Source organism: Puma concolor, chromosome A3 (genome assembly GCF_028749965.1).
Source record: "Puma concolor isolate L17-30 chromosome A3, mPumCon1.1.hap2, whole genome shotgun sequence".
Classification (NCBI taxonomy): domain Eukaryota; kingdom Metazoa; phylum Chordata; class Mammalia; order Carnivora; family Felidae; genus Puma; species Puma concolor.
In genome coordinates, this window is record NC_141669.1 from 31,651,929 (window position 1) to 31,675,284 (window position 23,356).

Here is a 23,356-nt window from a genome sequence, read left to right on the forward strand (position 1 = left end):
CTCCCCTCAACCCACTGAATTAAGCTAGGAGGGACCCCAGAGATCTGCCTCAGATGCAGCTGGTTACCCCTGCAACAGCCATTCATCTGTCTTCCCTCGCTAACAGATCGTGGGCTTTGTCCAAGAGACAATGGGCTGGGCTTTGGGAGTGCATGGCGATTGGTCTAAGGATAAGCATGTGACCCAGTTCTGGCCAATGGGATGTAAGGAGTAATCGGTCATGGAGCTTCTGGGGCTCCCGCGGCATAGAGAGGTGTGGGAAAGAATAGTGCCTTTCTGCTCCCTTTCTTCTAGCTTGAAACTGAGTCCTGGGAGGACAGGACGGCTGCCACACTAACCCCCCATTGGGAATGCTGGAGTAAGACCATTGAACCTCCGCGAGGTATGTGTGCACATGTTCCTTAGTGCTGCAGTGGGCTGCCTGTGCCTTTGGCTCTCAGTTAACCTGGTCCTTCTCCCCACCTATCCACGAGTTCCAGCAGCAATTCGTCCCGGCCCCCACCTCACCAGCCTGCCGTGTGCATCTCCTTTCCCCAGATTCCCTGACTGCCTTATCACCTCCCTGCCTCAAGGTACCATCCCTGCGCTCACCTGCTTCGTTCCACTCCTCTGGTGCCCCGCCTCATACTCCACCTTTGGCTGTCTCGAATACTCTCCTCTCAAAGAAACTGGACTTCAAAGTGGACAAAGTTCCCCTCACACCTAGAGGGAGGCGGTGGGATGCACCCCACACCGTAGCTGCAATAAATGCCACTGAGTTGTATGCTTTAGAATAGCTCATTGAATATATGTAAATTTCACTTAAAAAAAAGTGCCTTTACTCTAAACCTGTTTTGCTCACTCCATTCTTTACTGTTAAACCTGACCCTCCCTTGAAAGAATGCACCATTTCTCCGAAAACACCTTATCTCTTGCTTCACTTGCACCTCTCCCTACTCAATAGAAGTCCTCAATATTGGGGCTCAATATTGTGGCTCAGCCAGTTAAGCCGCTGACTTCGGCTCAGGTCATGATCTCTCACTCGGTGAGTTCGAGCCCCACATGGGGCTCTGTGCTGACAGCTCAGAGCCTGGAGCTGCTTCAGATTCTGTGTGTCCTCTCTCTGCCCCCTCTGCCTCTAATGCTCTGTCTCTCTCAAAAATAAATAAACATTAAAAAAAAAAAAAGTCCTCAATATCAAGTCCATGAAAGGACTGTGAACTCCCTAAAAGTATTTGCAAAACTTTCAACACTGTATGTGCCATTACAAATATTTTAAAGGGGACTGTGATCTCCAAAAATATTAATGTAAAACACATGTAAAAAGGGGGGGGGAATTGATGTATATTTGTATATATATGCATAGAGTATATCTAGAGTAGTAGTTCACAAGCTTCAGCGTGACCAGAATCACCAAGAGGGCTTATTAAAAACACAGATTTCTGGACCTCCCCTCACAACTTTCTGAAAGTTTGGGGTGGAGTCTGAGACTTTGCATTTCTAACAAGTTCCCCAGTGATTATTTTGCTACTGGTCCAGGGACTAAGGCTGTTGTGAGCTCCATAAAAACTGTTAATATAATTGTCTCCAGGGAGGGGGAACGTTGTTGGCTGAGGGCGCAGATGGAAGGAATTTTCACTGTGTGCCCGTCTGTATCTTTTGAATTACTATGTGAGTATATTACCTGCTCAGAAACAAACAAACTGCTCAGATTAAAAACCAAAAAAGAAAGAAAAAAAAGAAATGAGAACATTACTAACCTCTTTAAATAACAAGAGACTCTTCTAGAAGGTCATCACCCTCTCCCTCTTTCTCCCTTTGCTTCTCATTCATATGCTGTGCGTCCACTCAATGTTACTTTATTCAAATAACCCCTGCTGCTGGGTACCAGAGCATATTTTCACCTTCCAAGAGGAGTCCTACTTGCGTTCAAATAGCTGAAAAGCACACTGACAAATTCAGTTGTCTATCTAAGAAAATAAAACAATAACGAAATACTGTTTTCCACCAATGAAATGAAAAGTTATTAAATATCCGAAATATGTTGGCAAGCATTGGGGAACACAGACTTTTTGCACTACTGGTAGGAGCAAAAATTGGATCATCTCTAGAAGGCAATCTGGCCTTTAAAAATGTGCACAGCCTTTGACCTAATTAATTCCACTTATAGAAATAAATCCTAAGGAAGCAGCAAGAGATGCATAAAAGCATTTATAATTAAGGATGTTCATCTCGGCATGAAAGACCAGAAAAAACCTCAATGTTGAACAGTCAGTGTTTATGAAATATACTGTGCCACATTTATCATGGAATCCAATATAACAATAAAAAATCATATTATAAAAAGATGCCTAACGACATGGAAATGTGTTCATGTTGTATTATCAGGTGACAGAATATAAATCCAGTGACAAAACAGCACTGTGGTATGTTTGGAAAATTATGAATACACAAAGTATTTAATAGCGGTTATCTCTGAGTACAATGATTATAGGTGGATTTTTATTTTCATTGTGCTCATCAATATTTTCAAACTTTCCACACGGATTGTATATTGCTTTCATTTAAAAAAAAAATGGGGGAGGGGTCTTAAGTTGACATTAATTACACTTCCTAGTATGAGAACCATCATAACCGGTCAGATACGAGGCCTCTGAAGGAGAGTCCTCGGGAAATGCGGTCAACTGCCCGTCCTGAGACACCGCTCCCTTGGGCTGCGCAAGAGCTTTTCACTCCAGTTTCCATTTCTGCTGCTGCTGGTTATCAGGGCAGCACCCAAGGGAGGCACCACAGTGGTGCCCAGCCCATGGCCAAGGCCTCAGCAGAGCCTGCAGTATATGAGTCCACCCAAACCAGCGGCTGAGGGCAAAACATGGGTGTGGGTTCTAAGACAGGAGAGTGTGTCCCAACCTGCATCCTGGAATGCTGGGTGGTTTGTGGTTAACCACACGCCCTGAAGAGCCGGCAGGCTTGAGGCCAAGTGAGAATGGAGTGTGGGAGTGAGTCATGGGAATGAGAAAAAAAGAAGTGTAGTAATTAAGACGGAGACTTAAGTCGAAACAGTGTAGGAGTCGATACAGGTGGGGATACAGACTGACTTAGGCTAACTTTGAAGAACCAGTTTTTCCACCAGGGAACTGGATTTTTATAGGTTTTGTAGCCTCCCCCCACCATACTTACACAGAGCCATTGTTTAAAACAACGCCACAAAGGAGCCCCTGGGTGGCTCAGTGGGTTAAGCATCCGACTTCGGCTCAGGTCATGATCTCTCAGCCTGTGAGTTCGAGCCCTGCGTTGGACTCTGCTGACAGCTCAGAGCCTGGAGCCTGTTTCAAATTCTGTGTCTGCCTCTGTCTGCCCCTCCCCTGCTCACGCTCTGTCTCTCTCTGTCTCAAAAATAAACATTAAAAAAATTTTAAAACAACACCAACAAAATTGTGATTCTGAGAAAATGCCCAATCTGAAGAACTTACATATGATTCAGGCCTCAAGGGGACTTCTTAATATTTGCAAAGCCCCTAACGTTTTTCTTCACAGCCATTGTCCAAGGTAGACTGGCCATGGCACGGGCCCTAGACTTTAAAAAAAGAAAACAGCTGAGGAATTAAAGTCAAGTTTCTACAACTTGGCCATGTTGAAAAGTGACACTACAAGATCTCTCGTGTTGGTTAGTTTACGCCTCAGGTAATTTCCAGTTCCAACCTCTGTGAACTTCCATGTGCTGATTTTCTTTTTTTTTTTTTTTTTTTGCAAAGATTAAAGCTGTGATTCAGTAGAAGGAGCACAGGATTTGGAAGAACTACTACCCACCCAACTCTGCAACCGTCCAAACACCATGCAAGTTTGAGTACTAGCCCCGCACTTGAGGGAGTCGATTAACCTGTTTGAGCGGTAGTTTCCTTGTACGTAAAGTATGTACATTTCCTCCAAAAGAAATTTATTGAGCACCTACTCTACCTCAGAGGCTGTGCTAGACACTGGGGACCCGGCCGTGAGCCAGTTCCCACCGCCATAGGGATTAAATCGTTTTATGGCCACAGTCTGTCTCTCCACTCGTCAAGCTAAAAATGCTTTTTACATTTTTGGATTAGTGACATAATTAAAAGAAGGCTATTTTGTGACTTGTAAAAAATTATATAAAATTGCAGTTTCAGTGCCCGCCGACCAAATTTCATTAGAACAGGATCCCATTCATGAGCTGATGTAGTGTCTGCCGCTGCCTCCATGCCCCAGGGGCAGAGTTGAGCAGTAGTAACGGAGATTATATAACCCACAAATCTGCAAATATTTACTATCTGGCTCTTTACAGAAAAAAAAAAAAAATGTGCTCGGGGCGCCTGGGTGGCTCAGGCGGTTGAGTGTCCAACATCAGCTCGGGTCATGATCTCACAGTCCACGAGTTCGAGCCCTGCGTTGGGCTCTGTGCTGACAGCCAGAGCCTGGAGCCTGCTTCAAATTCTGTGTCTCCCTCTCTCTCTCTCTGCCCCTCCCAAGCTCGCACTCTGTCTCCCTCTCTTTCTCCCTCAAAAATAAACATGAAACAAAATTTTAAAAAATTTTTAAAAATGTGCTTACCCTTGGACCAAGGTAACTATAGACTCAGAAAACCTCTATGAAATTAAAAGAGGCGAGGAATTTGTTTAAAAGGTGGATATTGAAATGCTCCATTGCTTTACCTGGTATTTTGTAGCATCAGCTCCCAAAGCTTAGTGTTCCCAGGGCTCAATGGGCTGTGGGTCCCTACCCAGCGAAAGAAGCAGGTGGCTCGGGAACTTCAGTGGCTCCTGCCTCCACCTACACGATGCAGGCCCTCTAGCCCCTCCCAAGTCCCCCTGGCATTCCAGTCTTGGAGGGAGACTCCTGGGTTCTCAGACTGCCCTCTGGGAATATGTGGGTATTCTTGCCCGGGGCGCTGTTTCCATGACACCAAAGGAGCAGGGACCATCATGGAGCTCCCCTTTCTGCTATCCTCACACGCAAGAGAGATGCTTTGCTGTACCAGAGCATAAGGACAATGCCCCTCCTCCATTCAGTGTCCCTGCGAGTGAACTTGAAAACCAAAGCACACAGCTACTGCTTCCATCTCCCTGAGATCGTGAGAAAATGGCCCCTTCAGCCCCTGCCTGCTGCCCGTCCCCCTGGCCTGGGAGAGGAGGCCAGAGTTCGGCACTGCCCTGCATCTGTGCAAATCTCTCCTCCTTCCCCTCCCCCAGCGTTGACTTTCCCCTCCCCTTCCCTCATGCAAACCACCTGGTGCCCGTATTGACTGCTGAAGGGGTGTGCTTTGGTTTTATAATCGGCTGAATAATCTCTATGGTATGCAGATGGCGTTTCCTAATCCACCTCCCAGTCAGCCACCCACCCCCTGGTCTTTCTCCTGCCACACCTCTGTCACACACGAGTCAGGGAAGTCAGCCCCTGCCTCCTCGGACAGGCCCCAGGCAGGTCTGTTAACGCATCAGCGCCATGCCAGTATCTAGGCCCAGTATGCCACTGGTGCCAACACGGCAGGAGCCTCTGGTTCCCTGTTGGGGCACGCTGGCCTCCCTAACCATCAGGTTGGGGCCCTGACCTCCTGCCTGGCTGTAGTCTGCCCCTGCGGCATGGGCTGACCCCTGTCCCTGAATTCCCGCCCACTTGGGCTCTGCCAGCGACATCCTGCTGTGAAGGCTCCGGTGTCCCCGGGTCTGTGAACCTCCTTTGGCAAAGGCCCTGCTCCACCCATCAGGAGTCACGCACCATTTCTCAACCTTGCCTGAGCTCCTCGGGCCCAGTGCATCTTGCATGCATGACTGGGTCCGCACCCTTAACTGTCACCTGCCCTCCCGTGCCTGGACTTCCCATCCCCAATTCTTAAGGAGCATCTTCAGCTCCCTTCTTTAGCCCAGAAATTCACCAGCTTGTGTAAGATAGGGGTTCTGGCATGGAACAACCCTTCTGTTCCATTAGTTAATTCCAGCCTTTTCCAGGCTGGCTTCCTTCCCTCACCCTGAAGGACCTGTGCCATCAACGTCCCAGCATGGCTCAGGGCCCAAACCCATTTAACTATGGTGGCAGCCGGGGTCATGGCTTGCTTCCAAGCTCTAGCAGAGGAGAACAAAAGGTGGGGAGACAGGTGGAAAAGGCAACTATCCACACACATCACACCGTCTCTGGGTGGGCTCAGAAACTGGGGTGGGCCCAGCTTGATGGGAAAAGGCAGCCATCGACTCAGGAGACAAGGGGAGAGGAAGGGAGACAGAGCAGACCCGCGCCCCTCAGCAGGGGCTCTTGGAGGAAAGGCACCATCTACATTTGTTTCTGTACCTTTAAGGAGGCAAGAAAGCAGAGACAAAGGGACAGAGGAGAGTGTGCACACAGGACTCTCAAGCGATTCGCCAAATCCCCCTGGCTTCCCTGCCCTATTTCCAAGTGTGTGGATAGATCCAGTTTCTCTGTTGTTCCTCAGTCCCTCCTAATCCAGGATATGATTATATGAAGCAGATTAAAGGTGTCTTTGACCAATGTAGGGCCCGCTGGACCTCTGGAACTGGTTTTGTGAGTCCGCGTTCATTTTAATTCCATTAGCAAACTTGGACTTGCTCGTGCTGACTACTGATTCTTGATGACAAAGTGAAAACGGATGCAAAGTTTTACAGCGAGTTTGTAACCTGTAAGGGGACTCTTTGTCCCTCCAGCAAGGCCCTTAAAAAGCAAGCTCTCAGAGGCTGGTGAGCAGAGAATGTTTCAGGAAAATTCTTTCATGGGGTGGGAAGTTGGATGGGGGACTTCCAGGATCCCTTCTAACTCAAAGTTTCTATGTCTCTAAGGTTACTGGATGCCAACGTGCGGGGCCAGAAAGACCATCTAACAAAAGCGGTTTAAAAGACACTTGACAACGGTGTTTTACCCAGAGCAAAGTGTGCCCAAACATTTCAAACCAGAGCTGTCGACAAAGAATGTGTTTGCAAACCAGACAGAATTTAAAATAAACTTCAGCCGGCAAATGATAAACCTTCCCTAAAAAGGTAATCAGATAGTGAGTGAACGAACTTTGGAAGTGGTGTTAGAAAAGATTTCTACACCATCCAACATGCTCTCACACTTTCACCTCCCAATGGATCTGTGCCCTTGTTTGAGGGGCAGGGGGTCAAAAAATTGGAAAAGTTAGGATTGTTGAGTCCTACTCAGCGGGCAGCTGTGGGAAAGCAGCAAGCAATGGAATATGCCGTGACAGCTTGGAAAAGAAAAGCCAAACAGGCTAAATCCTGAGGATTGTGGTGTGGGAAGAAAGGCATAGAAGGTGGGCAAGGGGAGGTCCCAGGGCCGTGCGAGCAGGCGTGGCAGGACACGTCAGTCCAGCGGCTGGTACCCAGGGCCGGTGGGCAGGGAGTCGCTTACCCTTCTCTTCTCTCACTGACGCCATGCTAGATCTTCAAGGCACCATATTTGGAAAAGTCCTCCTTCCTCTGAGGCTCATACCATTCGTCTGCACTAACTTCAACCTTTTTGGCCTGGGGAGGGGAGGAAAATTTGGCTTTGACTAAATATATTTTTTTAATATTTTCACTGTGAAATAGATGGTCCTTACAAAAAAAGTGTGCCTGACATATACGTACAATTCAAAGAATAAAAATAAAGCCGGGCACCCACACAATACCACCCAACTCAAGGAATTCGAATATGGCCGATACCTTGACACCCTTTGTGTACTCGCTCCTTCCCAATTGGCTCTCCACCCCCACCCCCTCCGGGCAAGCCACTGACCCCACACATGTGTTGTTCACTCCCTTGCTTTTCTTCCCAGTTTTAATCCATTTATAATGGATCCCTAACCACTATATTACTATATTACCACTATACTACTTAATGGTGCCTTTTGAAGTTCATATGATGAATCTATACTAATTTCTTAAAAATTAAATTTTTTTTTAATGTTTATATTTATGAGAGAGAGACAGAGAGACAGAGAGCGAGGAGGGGAGGGGCAGAGAGAGAAGGAGACACAATCTGAAGCAGGCTCCAGGCTCTCAGCTGTCAGCTCAGGGCCCACCGCAGGGCTCGAACTCACAAACCACGAGATCATGACCTGAGCCGAAGTTGGACACTTAACCGACTGAGCCACCCATGCGCCTCTGAATACTCAGTAATTATAGTCTTTCTGCTCTTTATGTTCCGCGGTATTTTTGAAATTCGTCCATGCTGATATATGTAGCAAGAGTTTATTCATTGTGTCTGCTACATAGGATTCCATTGTCTGATCACAGCACAGTTACTTCTCTATTCTATTGTTCATGGACATCTGGGTTGTTACCTTTTTTGGTTATTATAAACAAAGCTGTTAGGAGCATTCTTGTACATGGCTCCTATGGAACATGTGCAAGAATTCCCGAGGGCACAGCTACTCAGGGCATGATCCGCAGACCCGCTGCTGGCGCCCAGACTGCCATTGCCTTACAGTGAGTTAAGGGACTTGCACCAGAACATGAAACAACTACATTTCTAAGTGCACTGTGTGGCTGGACTGGCACTTTTTCCACAGCAGAACTCCGTTGCGAAGGAGCAGTTGAGTTACATTCTGGCACAAGCGCCTCGTTTCTTTTTACCTCTGGTGCCTTGCTGAGCACGAGGTGCCCTTTTCCCTTATTTCTTCACCTTCATCTACCGACTTCTGGGCCACCTCTCCCCAGCCAGTGAGGACTCTGGCTCCTCATTCAGTCTCCATGTTTTGCTCAACAAAAATCTGTTGAATGGATGGATGAATGGATAGATGGATGGATGAAAGAATGGTTTGCCCTTCCCCACCCACACCTCTACCTCGGGAGCTTCCATGTTCTTCCACGAACCTCATCTCCCCAGTTGACTTGTCCGGGGTGGAGGAGGGGCAAGCCCTGACATGCAAGATGGGAGAATCAAAGACTTTTCTGGAATTTTTCATCCTGGAACCAGTAAAGGAAGTCGCTCTGTCTCCAATGGGAAACCTACGATCCATCAGCAACCCTCTTCACCAGCTTGGGAGGAAGCAGGTCTGCCATGACAGAGGATTGAATCAAGGAGCAGAGAAACAGAGTAGAAACAAGAATAGGAGCTAGAACCTGGCAGCTCCTTGGTCCCTGATTCGACCGTGCGGAGCCTGGCTGCGTGCCTCCTGCCCTTTCCACAAGGTTACTCGGCCTCATTCTTGGCTTCTCCATTTTGCCTGAGCAGATTGGAACTGTGTTTCCATGTCTGGAAAGAAAATAAATACTCCACACTTCAGCCCTCATAAGCCGCAGAAAGCTGGAATCAAGATGGACCTTTGGACTGCAAAGCTGGCTTTTACGGATATTTTTGAAGAATGGCTGTCCTCTGGATTTGTGTTGGTACAAACACCAGACCAGAACCGAAACCAAACCAAGCAAAAAATTACAGGCAAATGGGAGATCGGAAGTCACCGTATTGTAGGAAGGGGTCACTCCAGTCTTTCTCAACACCACTCAGTGGTTTGCGTGGGGTACGGTCATGACCTCACGTGTCTCAACATTGATCTCACACCAGGCCTGCCAGGCCCTCTTTACCAGGGGTTTTCCTCTGTGGTACAGCATTCGAATTACCACGTGACACCACCAGGAAGGCTATTTTCCCCCATCCAAATAGAACCCACACGCATGTGGAGGGGAATACAGCTAAATAGCAAACGTCCAGGAAGCAAGTTTGACAGCAGCTCGGACAGTCAGGGATGCGTTGATAAAAGGAGACGAGAGGAAGCACTGAGCAAAGGGCTCTAAGAAATAGCAGGAGTCTCCTGAGAAACATTCGATCCAGCAATAATTGCTTTAAAAGCCAGAGGGGCTTCTAAATTATTTTACCGCAGAAATTGAAAGCTCTTTGCAGGCATTTCATCTTCGTTCAACCCAAAGGTGGACACGAAACACAATTAAGTCACGATCGTGGTGTCAGGAGTGGATGGAACAGATCGGGCGGCCCCACCCCTCACTCCTAGATGAGCACCTCGAGTGTTCTTGGGTCACCTGGTCATGGTCGGTTCTGGGATCTGCCCAACCTGGGCATGCCCCTGTGGTAGATGATCTTGGCGCTCCTCCAAGACTCTCTCAGGTCTCTTTTGATGGGTTCTGCACCCTCCCTTCAATGTTTTCTCTCTCTTTACACGGCTGCTTCCAGGCTATGGAAACCCCTTTGCCCCATGACTGGAAGAGCTGAAAGTGGCTGGCCATATAACCCCCCGATCCCATGGCCCTTAGCCAATAAATGAGGGTGGGGGAGTGTGAAAGCCCCTTTCCTTGACTCAGACTGGAACAGCTCTATCTCTCCCACTGCTTGTGGGGAGCAGGTATTTGAGAACTTGGAAAAGTAAACAGTAGCAGGTGGACGGGGTGGGGAAAGACAGGGATTCAAAATACCACTGTCCTGGTGGTGAGTTTGCCGTTATTTTTCCCTCTGATAGCTCCCTGCCTGCACTCAAAGCAGCTCAAAATCCAGAAAAGGACAATGGGTCACAGACGGTGAGTGCTCCGGAGTGGGGACAGGGGGACACTCTAGTTCTGGCTCAGAGCAGAAAAGGGAATCCTAACGGTCAGAGAGAGGGGGCCAAGTGTACTATTTCACTGTTTTCTCTCTCTTCCTTTCTGCTTCTCTATGTCCCAGCCTCCAAGCAGTCCCATGACTGCTTGGTATATAGGGCAAGGTGTATAGTAACTGGTATACAGAACCAGGGCCTGGGATATAGTACCAAGGTCAAGGAGTACTAGCGATGAACACTGATGCACGAATGATATTTACTGAATGATATTTTTTGGCTCAGGATTGGCCGTCTCAGGTGTGGATGAATGATGTGGAAGCCAGATGATGGGGTTAGAAAAGAAGGCTGTACTTCTGTGAGTCTTAGTTACCTACTCCCACTTGAGAGCATCACACATCATTCTCATTCCTCCTCCTTCTCTCTCCCGTCTTTTCCTCCCTCAGTCAAAAGAAGAGATGAGTGTGTATCCGGGAGGATGTGTTTTGCAGGAGTTGAAAACGAGTAGGACTCATTACCTCCCTCTCGGCTTCAAGCCCAGACTGAGAACCCTATTAAATAAGTCAAGTAATCTGTAAGTTAACAAAAGCTGTGGGTAGAAAGAGCACTGACCTTGGAATCAGAAGGCCTGGATTCAAACCACTGTTATGTCTCTTGTTAATTCAATGGCAGTGAGCAAACATCTTCTACTCTGTGGCCTTCAGTCTGTTCTTAAATTGCGTCTCAATTAGGGGTAATAATACCTGCTGGAAGATTCATATGCTGACATCTGTGAAGACACCTGGTACATATTAGGTGTAAATATTGTGGGACTTGGTATTAATGTTTATCTCCTAGCGACTCAAGATTTAAGCTAGACGAAGGGAAGAAAACTCAAAACATGTCAAAAGTAGAATTTCAAAGCTGGAGTTGATGTGACCTCTCACCTGTGTGAGGATGAAACCGGGGTCCAGAGGGGTTAAGTAATTTATCTAAAGCCACCTAAGTTAGTTACAAAGCTGGGGCTAGAATCTGGTCTTCACCAGCTGGTTCTCCGTGTTTTCCTGCTACCGCATGTGCCATTATGTTTGGTGAGTGAGTTAGGCCTGGCAGCCTCCTTCATGCCAGACTGGCAGTTCTCACAAAGGTGAATTAGGCTGAGAGCAACTGAGATGACAATATGTCATACAGCCCCAGCCGGCATGCCATACAAGTTAAAGGGATTTCAGGATCCAAGGGGAAAGAGAGGCCCTCTAATGAGCCCTACAGGATATTTGGCGAGGAAGGAAAGATAACAAATACCTGGTGTAATGGATTTACTATGCGACCCAGGCTCCTTAGGGTACAAGGAGAAAACAACTTTATTCTTTCTCACCATTACCTTTTAACCCCAATCCGGGGATCCCTCTCCCCAGCCCCAAGTGACAGCTCAAGTGGGCCTATGCGCTTCCCAGCCACTTTCACAGTTAAGTAATTGTATCATTTTCAGATCTGGAAAAGGCACCGTCAGATCGAAACCAAGACATCTATCTCACATCCAGTTTAAAGTACATCCCATCTCCGGGCGCCTGGGTGGCTCAGTCGGTTGAGCGTCCGACTTCGGCTCAAGTCATGATCTCGCGGTTTGTGAGTTCGAGCCCCACGTCGGGCTCTGTGCTGACAGCTCGGAGCCTGGAGCCTGCTTCGGATTCTGTGTCTCCCTCTGGCTCTGCCCCTCCCCTGCTCATGCTCTGTGTCTCTCTGTCTTTCAATAATAAATAAACGTTAAAAAAAAAAATTTTAAGTACATCCCATCTCCAGCTCCATCCCGAACCTCCAACTGCAGACAAGAGATAGAAGTAATTCAATGGTCGCTCTGCATTCTTTCTGCACTTGTCTCTCCCTCTGCTTCCCCCTGACCATATATCCAAGGTAAGGATGCCCAGGCTTATCCTGGGTAGTGGTGAGAGAGCTTGTGGTGGGAGAAACAGTAAGTGGGCCAAAAGGTCTTATTCAGCTGGTGCCGTTGTAATCTGCCCTTGGTGAGCTCTGTGTGGTCAGTGCCCAAACACTGGGTCTTCCTCAAAGAAAGTGCTTTTGTGGGTTTGCTCTCTAGTTCCTCCTCATTCCTCCAAAGTCACACTGATAGAATCCTCTTCTGCTGGGGCCACCTTCTTCTTATAGGTCATCTTCTTGGGCCAAAACTTTCAGGGCAACTCAAGCCAGATCTCCCCTTCCACTGGTGTCTGCCATATGCAGGAATTGTAAGCTGCCCCCAAGAACTTTCTCAAGGTCTCTCCAGTAGCAGCACGTGGCCACATCTCAACTGAGCTGCAGGAGAGGGACAATGGGAGATGTCAATTTCCCCTTACGGTTGCACCGTCTTCCATGTTAATGTTTTTCAAACTCCCATCACTTGGCTTGAGTCACACGGGAGGGGAGGAGAAGCACATAGCACCCTGCCCACTGGGCCAACTGTTTTCATCCATTTCTCTGTCACTTTCTCCTTTTCTTGAATGTGGGCTGGAAAAGGATGATAGGCTAGGGTTTTTGAAGATATCTTTTAGTAAGCCTTAGCATGTCTCTTTAGGATACATGATACTGATCGTTCACCTGGGGACCTCTCTAAGACCTGGAGCATCTCTATGTTCTGTCACACCAGACTTTTACACCATGGAATACGTGTAACTTGTGGGGATATAAAATATATCTGAAATTCTGATTCATCTGCCTCCTCTTTTGTTACTCATTGGAAAGGTAGGAATGAATCACTGTGGACCATTTTAGTTGGTTCAGTTAGCAAACGCTTTGATGTCCTTCATGAGCCGATCCTCTCTGATCATAAAAGTTCTGGTCATAACAGGACGAAGACCATAGGCAGCATCTATTGGAAATCTGTGCCCTTCTACCTGAGCACAGAAGTAAAGGACCTTGCCCACAGAAGGAAGGCCCGGAGGGCCCGTGTGCCACCAGTGACCCCACACTCGTGTCCTTACTCCCAGACACACACCAGCCCGAATGCAGATGCCCTTCTTGATTTGCTTTAGTCAGGAAAGGAGGAATTAACTTTCGAAGACATGAAGACACCTTTCACAATCTGAAGACAAGAAAGGATGGAGGGAGGAGGGGGGAGGGAGAGAGGAAAGGAACCAAAGATGGAACAGGGACATAGAGAAATTGGCATCATGAGGGAAATAAACCTCAGGAAGGGTAATGGGACCCCTTTTTTCTCCTCAAATCTTTCCCCGAAAACTCCAGCTTCACTTAATTTTTCATCTGTTTCAGAAACACTTACAATTCTCACTTAAGATCAAAAAGGGTATTATTAATAATGCATCCTACTTATATCATGCTTTCTACTTTTCAAAGTGTTTTGTGGCTTTCAATTCTCATAAGCAGCCTGTGGGGTAGATAGGGCAGGCACTCTCGTGATTGAAGTTAGCTAAGGTTCAGAGAGGTTCAGTGAATTATCCAAGGTCACACAGCCAGGTAGTAACAGAACCCAGGCTAGGAGTCAGAAACTCTTATGCCTCTTCCTGCTCTTTTCTCTCTACTTCCTTGGATCACCTCTCAGGAAATGCCAAAGACAGTTTCAATGGTGTAAATTAAAATGTAAAGTCAGGGGCGCCTGGGTGGCGCAGTCGGTTAAGCGTCTGACTTCAGCCAGGTCACGATCTCGCGGTCCGTGAGTTCGAGCCCCGTGTCGGGCTCTGGGCTGACGGCTCAGAGCCTGGAGCCTGTTTCCGATTCTGTGTCTCCCTCTCTCTCTGCCCCTCCCCCGTTCATGCTCTGTCTCTCTCTGTCCCAAAAATAAATAAACGTTGAAAAATAAAATAAAATAAAATGTAAAGTCAGTCAAGTGGCTATAGAGTTCCCTCAGCATTAGTGTAGAGGACAGCTGTCACAATGACAGTCCTGGGACATCTTGGACACTTTATTACCTAGACACCCAACTCTTCAAGAGACAGGTAGAAGCCTATAGAACTTTGAGTCTAAACTTTTCATGGGAATAATGAAATCAATTAGTGTATCAACTAACATTTTCTGAATAGAATAGAAAATGCCACACTGCATCACACAGGAAGATGAAGCCTTGTTTTGCAAAATTTTTATTACTCTGTCTGTGTGTGTGTGTGATGTGGAAGGTTTATTTTTTTAACCATGGGTCACTGTCAAAAATATTTGGAAATTCTGCTTTACAGAATAAGTTCTAGCCAAACTTCTCGCTGTCACAGTTAAATGCTTTTACATTCCCCACAGATGTAAAATAATGAAAAAAATACTTTGGTTTTTTTTTTTTTTAATGCAATAAACAAAATTGGGGGCTATTTTAATAAAAATCCAATTAAGCAGAATGCTCAGGGAATTTACTGTCCTGGTTAATTGAATCTTTGAATCTCTGCATTAATGAGGACAGGTTGAAAACCCTGTCAAGACGCAGAATCACAGAACTTTGTAGGTGGACGAGCCCTTGGAAATTGGTTTTCACCAGCCCCCTCATTCCCCTGCTGGTGGCCCAGAAGGAGGGAACCACTTGCCCTGGGCCCTGTAGACGGGAGAGGGTGAAGACCAGACCCGGGCCCACGAATCACCAGCTCAAAGCTCCTGTGAGTTTGAGCTGAATCTCAGTGAAATCGTCCATAACCCTTGGGGTTCCTTCTTAATATAAAACCCCAGCTCTCAGTTTGTTGTTGCCATTGTCTCTTCTCATAGGTCAGTGCAGTTGATTTACAGAATTTAGAGCAAATACCAAAGATCTGCTGTAGCATCAAAAGGCTGGGGTGGCCGAGCCTCTCTCTTTCTCCAATTTATTAGAGTTCATTTTTCTTTGTTTGCTCTGATCTTGTTTCTTCACAGGCACGATTATTATTCCAGACACAGGATGAGAACTTTTTTTTTATAGTATATTTTTTATATTGCTTGAGCCTGAAAGAGGCTGTTTGCATTCTTGAAACTCTCTAAACCACCCTATGACCCCAGTTGGCCACTGTCCCTGCATATGAACACGTGCCGTTCTCTGTGCACATATCTCTCAGTGCACATCTACCAGCACCTACTATGTGGCAGGCACTAGACCAGTCACCAGGGATGCAGTAGGGAACAAAATGGAAAAATTCTTGCTCCCACAAAGTTTATATTCCAATGGTGACAAATAGACAAACAATAAACAAATACTCCGGTAAGTGGTGTGTCAGACAGTGTTAGGTATGAAGGCAGAAGGGGGAAAGCAAGATGTAGGAAAATAGGGATTGCTGGGGGTGGGTCATTACTATTCCATAGGCACTGGTCCGGGAAGGTCTTGCTAATCAAGATACAGAGACCTGAAGGAAGTAAGAGAGTGAGGCAGGTCAGAAGGGAGGTGCTGGCAAAGAAAAAAAAACAGTAAGGGAACAGCATTTTAAGTATCAGACTTACAAATACTTTCCATCAAGTACCAATGTCTGGCTTGGATTTTTATTTTTAATTTTTTTTTAATGTTTATTTTTGAGAGAGAGAGACAGACAGACAGAGCATGAGCAGGGGAGGGGCAGAGAGAGAGGGCCACACAGAATCCAAAGCTGGCTACAGCACGGAGCCCAATGTGGGAGGCTTGAACTGATGGATCACAAGATTATGACCTGAGCCGATGTCGAACACTTAACTGACTAAGCCACCCAGGTGTCCCCAATATCTGACTTGTTAAATCCTCCTCACCAGTGACACAGTCCTAAAAGTTCTTCGTTGTCAATTTAGGGATAAGACAAGTTGCATTGATTCATTCCATTCACAAGCGTAAATGCCAAATGCAGAGATTCTGTAATGAAAGATATAGATGGTCCCTAAGCCCCTCAGGAGTGGTGACCAATCAAAAAATCACTATCCACAATGGTCAGGGCTATGATGGTAGTAAGAGCATTGCAGAGGAAAGAAAGCAGGAAAAATCTTCCAGAATAGGAGGAAGGGAGAGTTTCAAGCAGAGGAAGTAACAGGCTCGTGTAAAGGTACAGGGGCAGGAGAGTGGATGCTACATTCCAGGGCTCCCAAATTGGTGTGACTGGAAGGTGAGTCTCAGGAAATGAGGACAGAATTGGGAGTAAATGTGGATGCCACTGTGCCCTCTGGAACACCATCAAAAATCTTTCCTGGTTGCAGCCCCCAAAGAGCAGGCTGAGTTGGGGAAAGTAGTGGAGTGAGTGGGAAGGCTCTGGACAGGTAGATGGGGCCGCACTATAAAGTCGCAAATTTAAATATTTGAAGCAGAAGAATGATTTGATCAGATATGCCTTTTATGAAGATCCTTTGGTACACAGAGGATGAAAAGGAAGGAGAGACTGGGAGCAGGAGAATCAGTGAAGAGGCTGAAGGGGCCCACAGGTCCAGAGTAATGCAGGCAAGAAAGACAGATGGTCCCCTAAGAGGCTGACAGAAGACACGGAAAGAGTGGGATGGAATTGCCGCCATGTCAAGGACAGGATGGACACAAACTGGTGACAGATGCGATAACGGGGCATGAGAAACAAGTTTAAGGGAAAAGGGAGTGATTCTCTCATAGAAGACAGAGGTGGGAAAGAAAAACTATGTCCTGAAGGATGTTTGGAATTTCTCAAATGACACCATTGTCATAGAAACAAGGACTGTTACTTTCACAGATAATGGCTTTAATGTGTAATTGTAGAACTGGACGGTTAATTCGGGTGAGTCAATTCCAACCACAGAATATCACAAAATGCAACATAAAATATAAATACATGTGGTTAACCCTTCAAAAGCCATATCAGGATTTACAGATCCAAACGAATATTACCTTCCTTGGAGGCTACACATTATTCCCACAGTGCTGCACCTGCTGAGAACTGCCTTGGACTTCTTTTGAGGACCTCCCTTCGTGACCGTATCCCCAGAGCTGGAAAATTCTCAGCCTTTTAGGGAAAATCTAATTTTTAGAAAAGAAGCTTATTTGTGGGGCGCCTGGATGGCTCAGTCGGTTAAGTGTCTGACTTCGGCCCAGGTCATGATCTCATGGTTCGTGAGTTTGAGCCCTGCGTCAGGCTCTGTGCTGACAGCTTGGAGCCTGGAGCCTGCTTCGGATTCTGTGTCTCTCTCTCTCTCTGTCCCTCCCCAGCTCATGCTTGCACTCTGTCTCTGTCAAAAATAAATAAACTTAATAAAAAAATTTTTTTAAAAAAGGAAGCTTATTTGCTACAAAAGACCAGCGGTTGCCTGGGACAGGGTAGATGGGGCCATAGGGCAGGAGAGATGAAATACAAAGGGACACAAGGGAACTTTTGGGGGTGATGGATGTATTCACATGTTGACTGTGGTGATGGTTTCATGAATATATACCTCAAAACTCATCACAATGTACACTTAAATATGTGCAGTTTATTGTATGTCAGTTACATCCCAATAAAGCTATTTTAAAAGTTCTTTATTGCAAAGAGTAATGCCTGAGACTCATGATGCTGAGGAATCCCCTCCTTTTTTAATTTTTTTTAATGAAGATTTAAGAGAATACTCTTCTTATGCATCCCCCGGGGTGACTTGAAGACAATTTCCGTGCAAGTTGGGTTTTTTTTTTAATGTTTATTTACTTATTTTGAGAGAGCGAGAAAGAGACCACAAACACGAGCACGCATGTGAGCAGGGAGGGGCAGAGAGAGAGAATTCCAAGCAGGGCTCCATGTTGTCAGCACAGAGCCTGACAGGGGGCTTGATCCCATGAACCATGAGTTCGTGACCTGAGCGGCAACCAAGAGTTGGACGCTTCACTGACTGAGCCACTCAGGTGCCCCTGGGTTGGTTTTTGTTAAAAAACAAAGCTAAAGAAAGCACAGAAACTAGTGACCTCCTCCCGGTGTAGGATAACCTTCGTGTAAGCATGTACATCTTAGAACATATGTTTTAAAATTTTGCAGACATGTCCTGTAATCTAAACTGGAATCCAATGACTTGGTATCTTCTCGTTCTTCCACTCACTCTCATGAGGGACAGCTCTCTGCAAATATATTGTTCCTTTTGCTTAGGTCATCTAGAGAAAGGGTCGGATAAGAACAAGTATCATTGCTTCCACTAGATGGGATTTGGATTTCAGATATCCATGGCCAGACTTACAGAGCTGGGATTCCAGAAAAGTTTCCTGACTGTCCCCCACTTGCACCTCATTCCCAACTAACATTGTCTGCTGACCAGTTTGCCGATGTCTGGAAGTCTACCCTTAGAGGATTCTTTCCTTTGGGTTAACCATTCTATTCTCCCAGAATCCCATTTGAAAACAGAATCCTGGAGGACAGGCCTGGATCGTGTGCCAAAAGGGAGAGCCTGGAGTCAGCTGGTGGTGCTGTGAGGACAGTGGCCTCCAAGGGTGGAGGCCACCAATAAAAGGATGGGGAGGGGGGTCCAGAAAGGAGAGACAAGGTGCCACAGAGGGCTTCATCTATTCCTCCATTTTCTTAGTCATTTATTTATTCCAAAAGCATATATTGAGTACCAACATCCCCACCTTAGTTTTACTTCTGGACTTAGCGTCAAGTACCAAGATATAAACAGGAAGTTTAGCAAAGCTGATAAGCAAGTTAAGCTGGTCTCTAACATAAGGCAGCAAGAGAGCTGGCCCGTCCATCAGGAGGTGGTCCCCCAGTCCCTCAGAGGCCAGGTGCTTACATCACACCTTGAGAGGCAGTTTAGAATTAAATGAAACAGAATATTGACAAATGAAATTTTAAGAGAAGCATAAAAACTATGAATGCAAAGCAGGTGGGGATACTATTAAAATAGTTCATCTAAAAATAGTCTAATTCCATCTAGGGCCCAAACCCTATTGGGTTTCACGCTCATTTGGGTTCACAGTTTGTCTGTAGGCTCTTTGACTTTGTGGGACCAACCCTGGAAGGGAAGAGAGTGTCCCCTGCCATCTTTATAGTCAACCACACTGACCCATCATGCAAAGCTAAGCCCAAGAATGGAGTGGTTTGGGGACCAGGAAGAAAATGTTGAACGTGGAGCTGTCTGGGGCTAAAAAAGGCTGGACGTGATTTAGAAGGAGAGTTAGTAAGCCCTCCTTTTGATTTGTCTCCCTTCAGACAAATGAAGTTAGAACCGCAGTGAGGTCATCCATAAAATTCCCAAACGATTTGGCCTGTCCCGTGGGCCAGGCCCTCACTTAGGTCAGTCCAGGGGACATAACAGAGAATGAAGCAAGGCCCAAGTGGGGAAGCTTGTGTCTCACTCAGCTGTAATGCAGGGCAGTGGTCTGAGAAACAAAATCCATCCTCAAAGCTCATTCTTGAGTCTGGCCAAGGCACAACTGCTCAGGGGATTCCACTGTTGAGGGGATCATTGAAATTAGAGCCCCCAAAGGGGATTATGCTAGACAAGTTTCATGGTTCCTACCCAGCCTCAGCCCTGCCAATAGAAACTGCCCTCTGACAAAGGGCTGGGCCCAGCACCCTGGGTGTTCAGACCATCTGATCCCGCACTCTTTCCATCCCCCCCTCCCCACCATTGTTCACTGGCATGAGGAGGCTGTGCCTGGCCAGTGACCCAGGACCCAAGGCCCTGTGTGAACAGATGGCTGGGCCGCTCCATCGCTCCTGGCAACGTCAGCGGTGGGCGAGGCGGCCTCGCTCAGTTGGGTATTGCCCTAAGAGTTTCATTTTCCACCTAGTGCTGTCTTCACCCCTGCTCTGTTGAATGTCCCCTTCTCCTAGCGGTTTAGAGGAGGCCAAAGAGGTTGTGAGTGGCCAGAGTCAAGAAGGAGTGACCCAGGAGAGAAACAACGAGGAAGCCAATGGCGGGACAGAAAAGCAGACACACAGGGCAACTGAGTCACACGGAGGAAGAGCCTGGAATACATGTCACTGACGCCCACCATAGGTCCGCTGAGCCAGACAGGATCCAGACCACCCTCCAACCCCTTCTCTGTGAGTTCTGGCCCCGGGTGGCTCTTGTCTTGCATCTCTGTGCAATTTTCCTCATTGCTCTGTGTGGGGTGATACCAAACTCACCCCCAACTGAGCCTACTTGAGTGAGATCAAGGTTTGTCTTCCTGGCTAACAAATGAGCCAAACTGCCGACAGTTTTGCAAGAGGTCGCCAGCCCCTACTGAGCACAAAAGGCTGGAAGCATGATGTGGTCCCAGGGAGACCCTTCAGGCCCTTTGCCCTTCGGGAGCAAAGAGGGTGAATCTGCAGGCTGTTTGCCAGCTGGGCACTGAATTTTGTTTGCCCGCAAATCATTCCGCCAAAATTTAGAGGCAGCAATGTGGTGCGGTAGAAATCAAACTAGAGCAGGGGTCAGGAAATCTATGCCGCCCTTAATCAGCTACATGAGGCTGGCCGGATGATTCGAGTCCCTGCCCCAGTTTTGTCATTAGAAATGCAGGACGAATACTACTTGCCCTGCCGCCTGGACGAATTTTTGTAAAGATCCCATAAAAATAGGCGTAAGAAGGCTCGGGGGAGCAGATACACGCGCTACACTACTTTATAAACCGTAAATGAGAATGGGGAGTGGGCGGAGGACCATGCACGCCAACCAGCCGAGGAGTGGCCGCCACTCCCCTCTGTCAGGCTCGATGGACCTCGCACTAAACAAGCCAAAAGATGAGTGTCTGTCTCTCCCAAAAATGAAAACCGTGGCTTCCTGCCTACACCCAAAGGCACTGTTAATTCTGCAAGGGACATTAGCAGAATTAGAATTTGTCCTCCTCCACTGCCTCTCTGTTCATTTTCCCTCCCTCCCTCCCTCTCTCCCTCCCTCCCTCCCTCTCTCTCTCTCTCTCCACTTCCAGCTGCAGATAACCACACAACCCAGCTGAAAGTGGCTTAAACAATAGAAAATTCTCATATGACTTACAGCTTCAAGATTTGTTAATTTAGTGGCACATTAGTTGGCTTCTGTCCTCGGTCTGATTGCCACAGGGTGGCAAAAGGGCTGCTTCAACACCTCACAGCACGTTCTCCCCCAACCACATCCAAAAGCAGGAGGGAAGATATTTCTTAAATGTCTCCAAGGGCATTTCTGTCATTAGGGCAGAAAACTTGTCCGGGAATGCTCCCCTCCTCACACTCAACACAGAACAAGCTGCAAAGGGGCTGAGAAAGGTTTTCAGCATCATTAGTGGGAGCGAGCACCGCCAGCAAGAAAAAAGTATGGGGTGGGGTTGCAAGGCAGCAGCAGAGAGGAGACATCTGTAGGGTTGGCGAGAGAGTTTGGGTGCTGAGAGTGGAGTTAATTCTTGCTAAATGAATCAGAAGAATTTGTTCCAGAGTATTAATTGGCCAACAAAATTGTTGTGAAGCCTGAAGAAGCAGATTCTGGGTTGAGTGTTCAGGAAAGAATCCTACAGTCACCCTGCTGCCTCGTCTGTGCTCAGAAAGCAGCAGGCTCCAGAACCACACTGCCATGGCCATGATCAGGAAGCCGCCAGCACTGCTTCCGGCTCCTTGACTATGCCACGTCTGCTGTGGTCCACACCAGCTCCACGGATGGCCCATGCTGCCTCTTGACACCCACAAGACCAGAGACTAGGCGCTGAGATCTCTGCTCTGGCTGTTACAGAAAAACCAAACACATCCCAGCCAAATTTGCCTGCAGGATCTTGGCTCCATCTCACTTCAGAGGCTCAAGATTCATAGACAAGCATTCACTAGGCAGAATCAACTCACAGCGGAAATCCTAGCTGCAAGAGAGTCTGGGAAGTGTCATTGTTAGCTCTTACTCACCTGTGATGTAGGGAGGCACACCAGAGGAAGGAAGGAAGACACTGAGTTCCAACCCCACCTGAGCAGCCACAGCCACCCTGTGTGTCTGCCACACTCTTCTTCAGGCTATAGCTTTAACTTTAATTGGCTCAGTCCGTATGTTCAAGGTGGGAGCCAGGGGGGTGTCGATCCCTGAGTCCATAGGAACAGCACATGACAATCAGCATACCTCATTCTCCTGGCCACAGTAATTGACTCAAGCAGACACACGCATTAGGGCTGTTCAAGCTAATCAAACCTTGGGACTTTGGCCCAAGCTCCTAGAAAGGAGGCTTATTCTTTCCAGCTGAGCATGAACCTAAAAAATCTGAAGCTGCTACCCCCAGAAAAGCCTGTCTGAGAATATGGAGCCAACAGAGATAAGTCAAAGCCAAGAGACAGAGAGACGCTGGGATCTGATGACATTTTGAACCCCTGGATTCAGCCACTCCTGAAACCTTCTGGGCTTTTCAGGTACATGAGCCAATATCTTCTCTTTTTAAGTTTATTTTAATTGTCATTGGGGGGTGGGGGGTGGGAGGGGGAACACACAGGAATGTTTCCAAGACCATTCTGATCATTCCCCTGAACATGCAGGAGGCAGCCACTGGTTCATTGAGATTAGTACCCCAGCTCCTTAAGAGTTAACCACTCACACTGAAGTGAGAAAGTCCAGAGACAATGGAGAGATGTGAGCAGCTGGAGGAGCTAGGGCTACAGCACGGACAGCTGCCGCCTTCTCTTTTCTTCACTGACATAAAAACCACTCCTGTCTCTGAATCCCCGGTGGGCTGGGGATGTATTAGTTTTGCTCTGAAAGGTTACAGGGGTCTTAATATTTTCCTGGGGCATCCCATTTAGAAGTAATAATATCAGGGGCACCTGGCTGGCTCAGTCAGAAAAGCATGTGACTCTTGATCTCAGGGTAGTGAGTTTGAGCCCCACATTGGGTGTAGAGATTACTTAAAAAAAAAAAAAGTCTTAAAAAATATTAGAAATGCGTTATTATATTTTCAAATATATATTTAAATTTTTGCATTTTGGATGAATTAACATATTCTTTTTAATCAAACAAATTAATAAGAACGTATACCTTCATTTTCCTGTCTAATATCAAAGATGTTGCACAAATGAGCTGATCAACACACTCGAGTTGATTTATTTTTTAAACCGTTGTGTAAATGAGAAGAGACAAGGGGCCCCA

At 47.0% G+C, this 23,356-nt stretch overlaps 1 long non-coding RNA gene across 2 annotated transcripts; it reads left to right on the top strand.

The window, feature by feature from the left end:
• Positions 1 to 243: 243 nt before the first annotated feature.
• LOC147582340 (uncharacterized) lies at positions 244 to 12,267 on the top strand. 2 transcript variants are annotated; one of them, XR_015248994.1, is made up of 4 exons: positions 244 to 382; positions 3,735 to 6,689; positions 6,789 to 6,986; positions 11,943 to 12,267. It is a non-coding gene; the product is annotated as an uncharacterized LOC147582340 (long non-coding RNA). The 2 variants fall into 2 exon arrangements; XR_015248995.1 differs by having other exon boundaries at positions 246 to 382; positions 3,735 to 3,890; positions 11,943 to 12,252.
• Positions 12,268 to 23,356: the final 11,089 nt, after the last annotated feature.